The 10,240-nt window shown below is 48.2% G+C and overlaps 1 non-coding gene across 1 annotated transcript; it reads right to left on the bottom strand.

Annotated features, from left to right (window-relative positions):
- Positions 1-872: 872 nt before the first annotated feature.
- On the bottom strand, positions 873-945 carry trnai-gau (transfer RNA isoleucine (anticodon GAU)). Its single transcript has one exon. It is a non-coding gene; the product is annotated as a tRNA-Ile (tRNA).
- Between the last annotated feature and the right edge of the window lie 9,295 nt (positions 946-10,240).

Raw genomic sequence — 10,240 nt, 5'->3', positions numbered from 1 at the left:
CAACCCTCATGTCTTCTCTCACAACATCCATCAACCTTCTCTTTGGTCTTCCTCTCACTTTATTGCTTGGCAGCGCCATCCTCATTATCACTATATCAACGTACTCACCATTTTTCCTCTGGAAGTGTCCAAATCATTTGAGGTCTTCACTCTCTAACCTAGTGTGCATATCATCTAAACTTGACTGTCCCTATGATGAACTCATTCCGATTTTTATTGAACCTTGTCGCTCCCAAAGATCTTCTTAATCTAAACATCTTCATTTCCGCCACCCTCCAGTTCTGCTTCCTGTTCTCTCTTCAATGCCATCATCTCTAATCCATACATCATGGCCGGCCTCACCACTGTTTTATAAATTGTGCCGTTCATCCTTTTTGAGACTCTTCTGTCACAACACACCAGACTCTTTCTTCCACCCATTCTAACCTGCTTGGACCCGTTTCTTCACTTCCTAACCACACTCGCTATTGCTCTGGATTGTTGACCCCAAATATTTGAAGTCATCCACCCTCGCTATGATGGAGTCCCACCTCCACCTTAAATTCTTCTGTCACACCTACAGCACACCTCACCACTGTTCAACTGCCCTCATACATGTCCTGTACTATTCAAACATACTTTTCTACCATTCCAGACTTCTGGCTGCAGTCCCACAGATCTGTCAGTTGGGAACTCTGTCATAGGCTTTCTCTAGGTCTACAAGGATACAATGTATCTCCTTCTGACCTTTTCTGCACTTTTCCAATAGAATCTGCAAGGCAAATGACTTCTTCTTTCGGCTTGTCCCTTTCGGGGTCGCCACGAACGCATATATGTTTGGCACAATTTTTACACCGGATGCCCTTCCTGACGCAACCCTTCTCAGGGAGTGGAGGCCCCAGTGGGATACGAACCCACAACCCCTGGTTTATCAAACCAGTGCTCTAACCACTGAGCTACAGGGCCTCCAGAATCTGCAAGGCAAATAATGCATCTTTAGTACTCTTTCTAGGCATGAAACCATACTGTTCCTCGCAGATACTTATTTCTGTCGTGAGTCTAGCCTCCACTACTCCTTCCCATAACTTCATTGTGTGGCTCATCAGCTTTATTCCTCTATAGTTCCCACAGTGCTGTACATCACCTAGGTTCTTAAAAAGAGGCACTAGAACACTTTTCCCCCATTCGTCAGCTGCACAAACTCAATTGCTAGAATTCTGTTAAATTAATTGTACAATAACCCCAAAGCGACCTCTCCAAAATGCTTCCCTACCCCTACAGCAATGTCATCAAGCCAAACTGCCTCTTCTTTTATCCTTTTTAGTGCTTTTCTATTTTGCCCCTTTTTATTCATTAGTCCTTTCTGGTCCCCCGCACTTACCTGTCTAACTTTTCCTTCTCTCTCATTTTCCCAATTAATCAACTCCTCAGGGTATTCGTTCCATCTATTCAGCACACTACTGTCACCATTCAACACATTTCCATCTCTATCGTTAATCACCCTTACCTGCTGCACATCCTTCCCATTTCTATCCCTCTGTCAGGCCAATGTGTAGAGATTCTTTTCTCCTTCTTTCGTGTCCAACCTGGTGTACATATTATTATATGCCTCCTGTTTAGCCTTTTCAACGTCGTCCTTTCGCCTCTACTCAGTGTCCCACTACTTCTTCACTAATCTCTTTCCTTGTATGACTCCCTGTATTTTGCGCTTCCACCACCAAGTCTCCTTCTCCCTTTTCCTACAAGAAGACACACCAAGTACTCTCCTGCCTGTCTCGCTGATTACCTTGGCTGTCGTAGTCAGGTCTTCCGGGAGCTTCTGCTGTCCATCGAGAGCCTGTCTAACCACTTTCCGAAAGGCCGCACAACATTCTTCCTTTCTCAGCTTCCACCACATGGTTCTCTGCTCAACCTTTGTCTTCTTAATCTTCCTACCCACCACCAGAGTCATCCTACATACCACCATCCTATGCTGTCGAGCTACACTCTACCCTACTACTACTTTACAGTCAGTAATCTTCAGATTTTATCATCTGTACAAAATGTAATCCACCTGCATAATTCTACCTCCGCTCTTGTATGTAACCCTTATGGTCCTGCCTCTTCTGGAAAAAAGCAGTTAGGGTTTTTGCAAACATTTTTATTCTTTTTGCGAAGTCTACCACCATGTCCCTTGAGGTTCCTTACTTTGATGCCAAATTTACAAATGACTTCTTCATCACCCCTGTTTCCTTCACCTTTGTGTCCATTACAATCTGCACCCCTCTCTTGACTCTTTCTGTGTGGGGTGCTCAGAAATACTCCTTCCAGAATTTCTCTTTCACCTCAAGGTCACAGCCGCTACAGCCATCATACATACACACTTCTCTTATCACCTCCAAGACATTCTTCCTTTAAAATCACCACTACTACATTTCTCTTCCCATCTAGACCAACATGAAAAATAACTTGCCACTGAGCTTCTAGCCTTACAGCCTTTCCATCTTGTCTCCTGGACACACAATATATGAACCTTTCTCCTAATGATCATGTCAACCAACCAAACCTTTCCTGTCATAATCCCAACATTCAAAGTGCCACATAAAATTCTAGCCTCTGTGCTTTTGTCTTCTTTTTTGTTTAAGAACCCGCTTTCTACCTCTCCCCTGTTTTTTACCCACAGTGGCTGAATATCCACCTGCGCCCTGAAGGTTAACAGCACCGGTGTCGCATATTGTTAACCGGTCCACGACCAATCCGGGATGGAATTCTTTGGATGAATGCTCACATTTTTTGGGCCAAAGTTTTAAGTCAAATGCAGTTGCTAGCGCTGTCATGCTCCTGGCTTCCTGCCCAGGCTGGCGTGGCCAGCCGATCAGTCAGAGCACACCTGCACCGTGTTACAGTTGATGACGCCCAGTATAGATAGGACGTGGGGGACAACTGGTCCTTCGCTAGATCGTCGTCCTTGATGCCTCGTTCCCGCACTCCTGTTTGCCTGACTTCTGCTCTCCGTGCACCGACCCACGCCTGTCCACTGACCACCCTCGTAAGCCTGCCGTACTATTACTTCTGATTGTTTGGACAGTCTGCCTGATCTCAGACCTTGGACCGAATAAAGGTTTCCTCTGTACTGTCTGTTGTCTCTGGAGTCGTGCATTTGGGTCCACCCTTGAGCCCCATTACGTGACAGAACGATCTAGCCATAACATGGACCCAGCCGACTCCGAAGCCATCCGCCGTGCGCTGCAAGTGCAGGGCAAACGCCTGGGCGAGCAAGAGGCTGCTCTCCAGGGTACTAACGGATCCATGAGCTCTGCGCCCAGCTGGAACCGTGGCTAGCTTCTCAAGCTAGCGCGGCTGCTACTGAGCCTCCCCGTGCCGGCATAACTCCGCTCTCCCGACCAGAGCGGTTCTCAGGCGACTCCGGCAACGTCAAGCCCTTTCTGGCACAGTGCGATCTCCACTTTGAGCTTCAAGCGTCCGCTTTTCCCACGGACCGCTTCCGGATCGCCTTCGTCATTTCCCACATGACGGGAGGGCGGAGGTGTGGGCCACTGCCGAGTGGAGTCGTAACTCGGAGATCTGCCGCTCATGGGCGAGGTTCGTCTGCGCGCTCACCCAGGTTTTCCAGTATGCGGCTCCGGAACGCCAGGCAGCGTCCTCGCTCATGACAATTCATCAGGGACGTCTCCGCGTGTCCGACTACGCCATTGAGTTCCGGATCCGGGCTGCCGAGAGCCGTTGGAACGAGGAGGCCCTCCATGACTCGTTTTACCAGGGACTGTCCCCACAAATCCGTGGCCACCTCGTTGCCATGGATCTTTCGCCTTCGCTAGACTCCCTCATCGCATTAGCCCTCAAGGTGGACCAGCGCCTGACCGTGCAGAGGAGGAGACGGAGAGGCTCAGCCCGGTCGCTTCTCGGCCACCCGCGTTGTCTGCTACATCGGAACCCATGCAAGTGGAGGGGCTTGGCAGCCCAACGGAGGAGCGCTTACGTCGGCGACGAGAAGGGCGCTGTTTCTACTGTGGTCGTTTGGGACACGTAATCGCCCGCTGTCCGACTCTGCCGAAGCGCCCCGACCTTGGGATCTCGACGCCGGTGAGTGTGGGGTATACTGGCGCTAAGTCGGAGCGATCGCTGTTGCACCTCACAGTCGGGACAGACGCTCATTCATGCGTAGTGAACGTGTTCATTGACTCTGGTTCGGATGCGAACCTCATACATCCGCGGAAGTGTTGCGGGCGGCAACCTTTCCCACACAGCGTCCTCGTGTTGCTTACCCCGCCAACGGCAAGTTCCTCTGCCACGTAACACACCGCACGCAAACTATACGTATGGACTTTCCGGAGGGGCACACAGAGCATATTAGTTTCCACGTTTTCAATTCTAGTAACAGTGACATAATCCTGGGGAGAGACACAACCCACACATTGATTGGGTCACGGGTTGGTTTAGGGCATGGAGTGAGGACTGTCGCTAGCAGTGTGGCGTTGCCGGGGAGGACGTAGGGATCCAAGTTGCCGAGCTTAGCACCGCCGCCGAATTAGTCACAGTACCCTCTTGCTACCATGATTTGAGGGAGGTTTTTTCGGAGTCCAAAGCAGGAGCTCTGCCGCCGCATCTGCCGTATGACTGTGCCATCGAACTCCTCCCGGGTACCTCACCCCCCAGAGGGAAACTGTTCTCTTTGACAGGACCGGAGCACCAGGCAATGAGGGAGTACATCGAGAAATTCCTGGCAATTGGACTTATTCGACCGTCATCCTCACCAGCCGGCGTGGGTTTTTTTTTTTTTTTCATTAAGAAGAAAGATTCCACCTTGCGAACCTGCATCGACTACAGAGGATTGAATGACATCACGGTCAAGAACAGGTACCCTGATAGCTACAGCCTTTGAACTCCTCCAACGAGCCCGGATCTTCACCAAGTTGGACTTGCGCAGCGCGTGTCATCTGGTGCGGATCCGGGAAGGCGACGAATGGAAGACGGCTTTCAACACTCCCATGGGGCATTACGAGTATCTTGTGTTGCCCTTCGGACTGACCAACACCCCGGCTGTCTTTCAAAACTTAATTAACGACGTGCTTCGGGAGTTTTTGAATAAATCCGTCTTTGTATACCTGGATGACATTCTTATCTTTTCGGCAGACCTAACCTCTCACATTCGACAGGTCAGAGAAGTGCTCCAGCGTCTGCTGCAGCACCAATTGTACGTTAATATGGACAAGTGTGAGTTCCATCGGGCATCCGTGTCCTTCCTGGGCTTTGTCCTGGCCGAGGGAGAGATGCGTATGGACCCCGGGAAGTCGACGCAGTGCGGCGTTGGCCTACCCCTGCCAACAGGAAGGACGTACAGAGGTTTTTGGGATTTGCTAATTTTTCTAGGAAGTTCATAAGGAACTTCAGTTCCGTGGCCGCTCCTCTGCATGCGCTCACCTCTCCACACCTGCCAGGAGGCCTTCAGCAGACTAAAGGCAAGTTTCCCTGCTTCGCCCGTTCTAATTGTTCCGGACCCAGATAACCAGTTTATGGTGGAGGTGGATGCATCTAATTCAGGAGTCGGAGCAGTCTTGTCTCAGAGGAGTCCCAGAGACGGTCGGATCCACCCGTGCGCGTTCCCGTCTCAGAAGCTGACCCCGGCAGAAAGCAACTACGACGTGGGAGATCGGGAACTGCTGGCGGTCGCGTCACGGGTGAAGGAGGCCCTGGGAGAGACACCGCTGCCCGCGGATTGCCCGTCGGGCCGCCTTTTCTTCATCCCATCTCTGCGGGGAGACATCGTCGCCTGGGCACATACCAACAAGACGGTCTGTCACCCGGGTATGGCAAAGACACGTTTAGTTGTGGAACAAAGGTTCTGGTGGCCCAACCTCAGCAAGGACGTAAGGGAGTTCGTCAACGCCTGCCCGGTGTGTTCGGCCAATAAGACTTCCCGCCTACAGCCCGTTGGTGAGTTGCGACCCCTGTCCACCCCCTTTCGTCTGTGGTCACACATCGCGCTGGACTTTGTCACCGGCCGCCGCCCTCCCAAGGGAACACAGTGGTGCTGTCTGTAGTGGACCGTTTCTCCAAGATGGTCCATTTCGTGCCGCTTCCGAGGATCCCGTCGGTCAAGCAGACAGCCCAGCTGGTGTTAGACGAGGTCGTCCATTACCACGGACTACCCCGGGACATCGTTTCGGAAAGGGGTCCGCAATTCAGCGCCCGCTTCTGGAAAGAGTTCTGCAACCTCATCGACTCGTCAGCTAGTCTGACATCGGGACTGAGAGGATGAATCAGGATCGATGCCTGGCCTCCAGGGACCAGAGCACTTGGAGCCAGCACATCAAGTGGGTGGAGTATGCCCACAATTCTCTACCCTCCGCTTCAACAGGTATGGCTCCACTCCATGTCGTGCATGGTTATCCTCCGTCCCTGTTTCCTCCACTGGCCACAGACTCCGTGGTCCCGTCGGCCCTGGCCGTGGTGCGACGCTGCAAACGGACTTGGGAAGCAGCGCGGAGGACACTGGTGCGCATGAGCAGCGCCTACAAGGCCGCAGCGGACCGCAAGAGGAGGGCCGTGCCAGAGCTCAGAGTGGGACAGCGAATGTGGGTCTCCACCAAAGATCTCGGATGTGTGTGTACACGCGGACGGAATCCCGCAAACTGGCTCCCAGGTTTGTTGGCCCGTTTCTGATTTCCAAGATCATTAACCCGGTCGCCGTCTCGCTGAAACTGCCCAGGTCGATGAGGGTGCACCCTATGTTCCACGTCAGCAGACTTCGCCCGAATCGCACTTCGTCGCTGGCTCCGCCGCTCAAGCGCCCGCCCCTCCACATGGTCGACGGTGAGCCGGTGTATACTGTGCGCCGGCTGCTGTCTTCCCGCCGCAGAGGAAGGGGGGTCCAGTACCTGGTGGACTGGGAGGGATATGGCCCGGAGGAGCGCGCCTGGATCCCCTCCCGCTTCGTCGTGGACCACTCCCTCATCAGGGACTTTCATGTGGCTCATCCTGATGCTCCTGGGCCGTCCAGAGCCGGCCGTTGAGGGGGGTGTACTGTCATGCTCCTGGCTTCCTGCTCAGGCTGGCGTGGCCAGCCAATCGGTCAGAGCACACCTGCACCGTGTTACAGTTCATGACACCCAGTATAGATAGGATGTTGGGGACGACTTGTCCTTCGCTAGATCGAGCCCTGTTACGTGACAGGCGCAACCCTTTACATTCATCCAGGCTTGGGACTGACCGACATTTTCAACTTGTTTGTGCCCCTCATAGGGTGGAATTAAGCATCCATCCATCCATTTTCTGAGCCTCTTCTCCTCACAAGGGTCACGGGAGTGCTGGGGGAAATCCCAGCTGTCATCAGGAAGGAGCCATAAATGGTTGCAAGCCAATCGCAGGGATTAAGCATTCAAATTCAAATATTTTTCTGAATAAACAATTTTTACAATTCTGTACTAAAGAACAATTTTAGTCCCATTTTCATAGTGGCCCTGTATGCACCTATGTCGCAATTCTAACATAAAGATCAATGGGAGGCTCGGCCGCACAGAGTGGATTGCAATGACTGAAATCAAGTGTTTTCTCTAACCGGCAATGAGTCCTTCACATCTCTGTAGATACAGTGGGTACGGAAAGTTTTCAGACCCCCTTAAATTTTTCAGTCTTTGTTATATTTCAGACATTTGCTAAAATCATTAAGGTTATTTCTTTCTAATATTGACATAAAAACAGAATTGTTTTAATTTTTGGAGGTTTATTAAAGGTCAAAAACTGAAATATCACCCATTCATAAGTATTCAGACCCATTTCTATGATACTCATATACTTACCTTAGGTGCTGTTCATTTCTTCTCCTTGAGGTCTACACTTCGGGTCACAGAGTGCTGGAACCCATTCCAGCTGTCATCGGGCAAGGGGACAGGGTACACCCTGAACTGGTTGCCAGCCAATCACAGGGCACATTGAGACAGACAACAGTCGCACACACAATCACACCATGGGGCAATTTACAGTCGTCAATTGATGCATGTTTTTGGGATGTGGAAGGACACACACGCAGGCATGGTGAGAACATGCAAACTCCACACTGGTGTGGAGGGGATTTGAACCCTGGTCCTCAGAACTGTGAAGTCAACATTTTACAGCTGCTCCACTGTGCGGCCTGGCCTTTTTAATAGTCCCATATTTTGGCCTTTTAGACCAGGGGTCGGCAACCTTTAACACTCAAAGATCCATTTCGATCTGGTTTCCAAGGAAAATACAACACTGGGATTCACAAACACTTTCCGACATCTGAATTGAAGATATTAGCTTATATATTTTTTGTGTCCATACAGCCTCTTGATGCTGATCGGAAGGTGATCACTGAAATTGCACAAGGTCTGAAGAAAGAATTTAAAAACTTTGACTTAATTAGAAGACATTATACATGTTTTTGAGACACATACCATACACTTCAATCAGACACTTAGAATTTATTTCCCCAAGCCATGCAGAGCTGCAACATAACAATAAAAGAGCCGCAAGTGGCTCCGGAGCCACGGGTTGCCAACCCCTGATTTAGTCCTACAAACAGTGACTCTATAACATGGACTAAGTATAAAAGTGTCAATTTCATTTCCAAAAACACCTTAGTTTTGTCACCTAAGTGTCCAGAAAAGGCCCCTCTACAACAACTTCTGTTTAACCCAGTCTACTATCCGCTTTGTCAAAATGTGGCCAAGACAACCCTCTTCCGAGTTACAGGACCCACTTGGAAGTGCACACATGGTTGGTTAGTTGGTTTAACCACACTGGTTTGGGAGCATAGAGGTAGGCAGAGTTCTTCACTAGAGACCCTGACAAAATTCGACTGACGTTTTAATTCATATTTCACATTTACTGATGTACCATAGAGACAATATCACATCCCAAATACTAGAAAATGTTGGTTTGGTAAAACATGGAACCTTTAAGATCACAAGTCCACAACATTTCAAACGGTTTCTAATCAGACCTGCAAAACTATTTTTTTTCTTCCAACCATTGCGATTCTTCCAGCCTAGTCCTCAGAGCTGTGAGGTCCTGAGGTTACTCGTTATTTGACAGCTGTATCTTTGTAGATAAATTAAAATGGGAAAAATCAAAAGAATTCTTCAGCAAATCCCTTTATTTCGCTGCATATACAGTCACAGTTGAAACAGGAAACTGGACTGTCAAAATACACAATGAATAATCACATTTGCAATATGACAACGGTCATAACACAACATTTACATATTGATGCAATATCTCACATTCTCAATGTGACACAGAGGTAAAGCAGCAGTCGCATATATTGAAAATTATTCTATTGAAAAACTGAGCATCCATAAATGTAGATTTATACTTTTCTCTCTACAAAACTGAGTCTATATACAAATGCGTATTTACATACAGGCTTGGAATAATCACAAGGGTATATATACAATAATGCTTGAGATTAATACTTTGAATTTATTTAGTTTATGTTGACTGTTAGACAAATGAGACAAATACTGAATAAACAACTTTAAATGTTCTGCAAAATATGTTGGATATCATCAATAATATATGAGTTTACAAAAACACAACACAATGCAACATTAAATATAAACAACTATCCTTAATATAGATAACTAAGATGAAATAATACCACAAGACAGCATGCTTCTTGGGAAGGTGTTTACACACCTAATGCTGCATGAAATGTTGTTATTCAGAAATCTTCCTTGGCACAATTCTTTTTGAAATATTCCAACTGGGAATTCTGTGTCCTCAAAAGGTCATAAACAAAAACAAAACAAAAAAACAATTTACAATTTGACTTGAATTTGTGCTTTAAATTATCACCGGGAGCTTTTTCTTTTGCACTTTCTACATTCTCATGTTGCAAAATAACGACTCACACGTCCCAGAATCCTCCATTTTCTTTCCCCTTCATATAGATTACAGGATATATACAATTGGAATACTCGCAATGTCAATTCTACTGGTAGGAATTTATTAATTACCAACATATTTCAATATTCCAACTACTTGTACACAGCACATAGCTGTCAATAAGCTGTGAAGAGGTTGTGATGATGGGAGAGGCAGAATGCTGTGACACAGGTTCTTCCTTTAGCATCAATATGAGTTTCTGAAAAGGGACTAGACAAAAACAACAAAATATTCACATGGAAAAAAAATAAAGGGCTTGAAGTCCCTGATTAAGCAATAAGTTACATACAATCCCTCTTCAGTCACACATTTGTTTCACAAGACTATATGAAGAGTTCAGACCCAAAAGCAG

This window comes from Syngnathoides biaculeatus, chromosome 9 (genome assembly GCF_019802595.1).
Source record: "Syngnathoides biaculeatus isolate LvHL_M chromosome 9, ASM1980259v1, whole genome shotgun sequence".
In the NCBI taxonomy this organism is placed as follows: Eukaryota; Metazoa; Chordata; class Actinopteri; order Syngnathiformes; family Syngnathidae; genus Syngnathoides; species Syngnathoides biaculeatus.
Note: the sequence above shows the minus strand (reverse complement) of the source record. Positions and strands in the feature narration are given on the sequence as shown.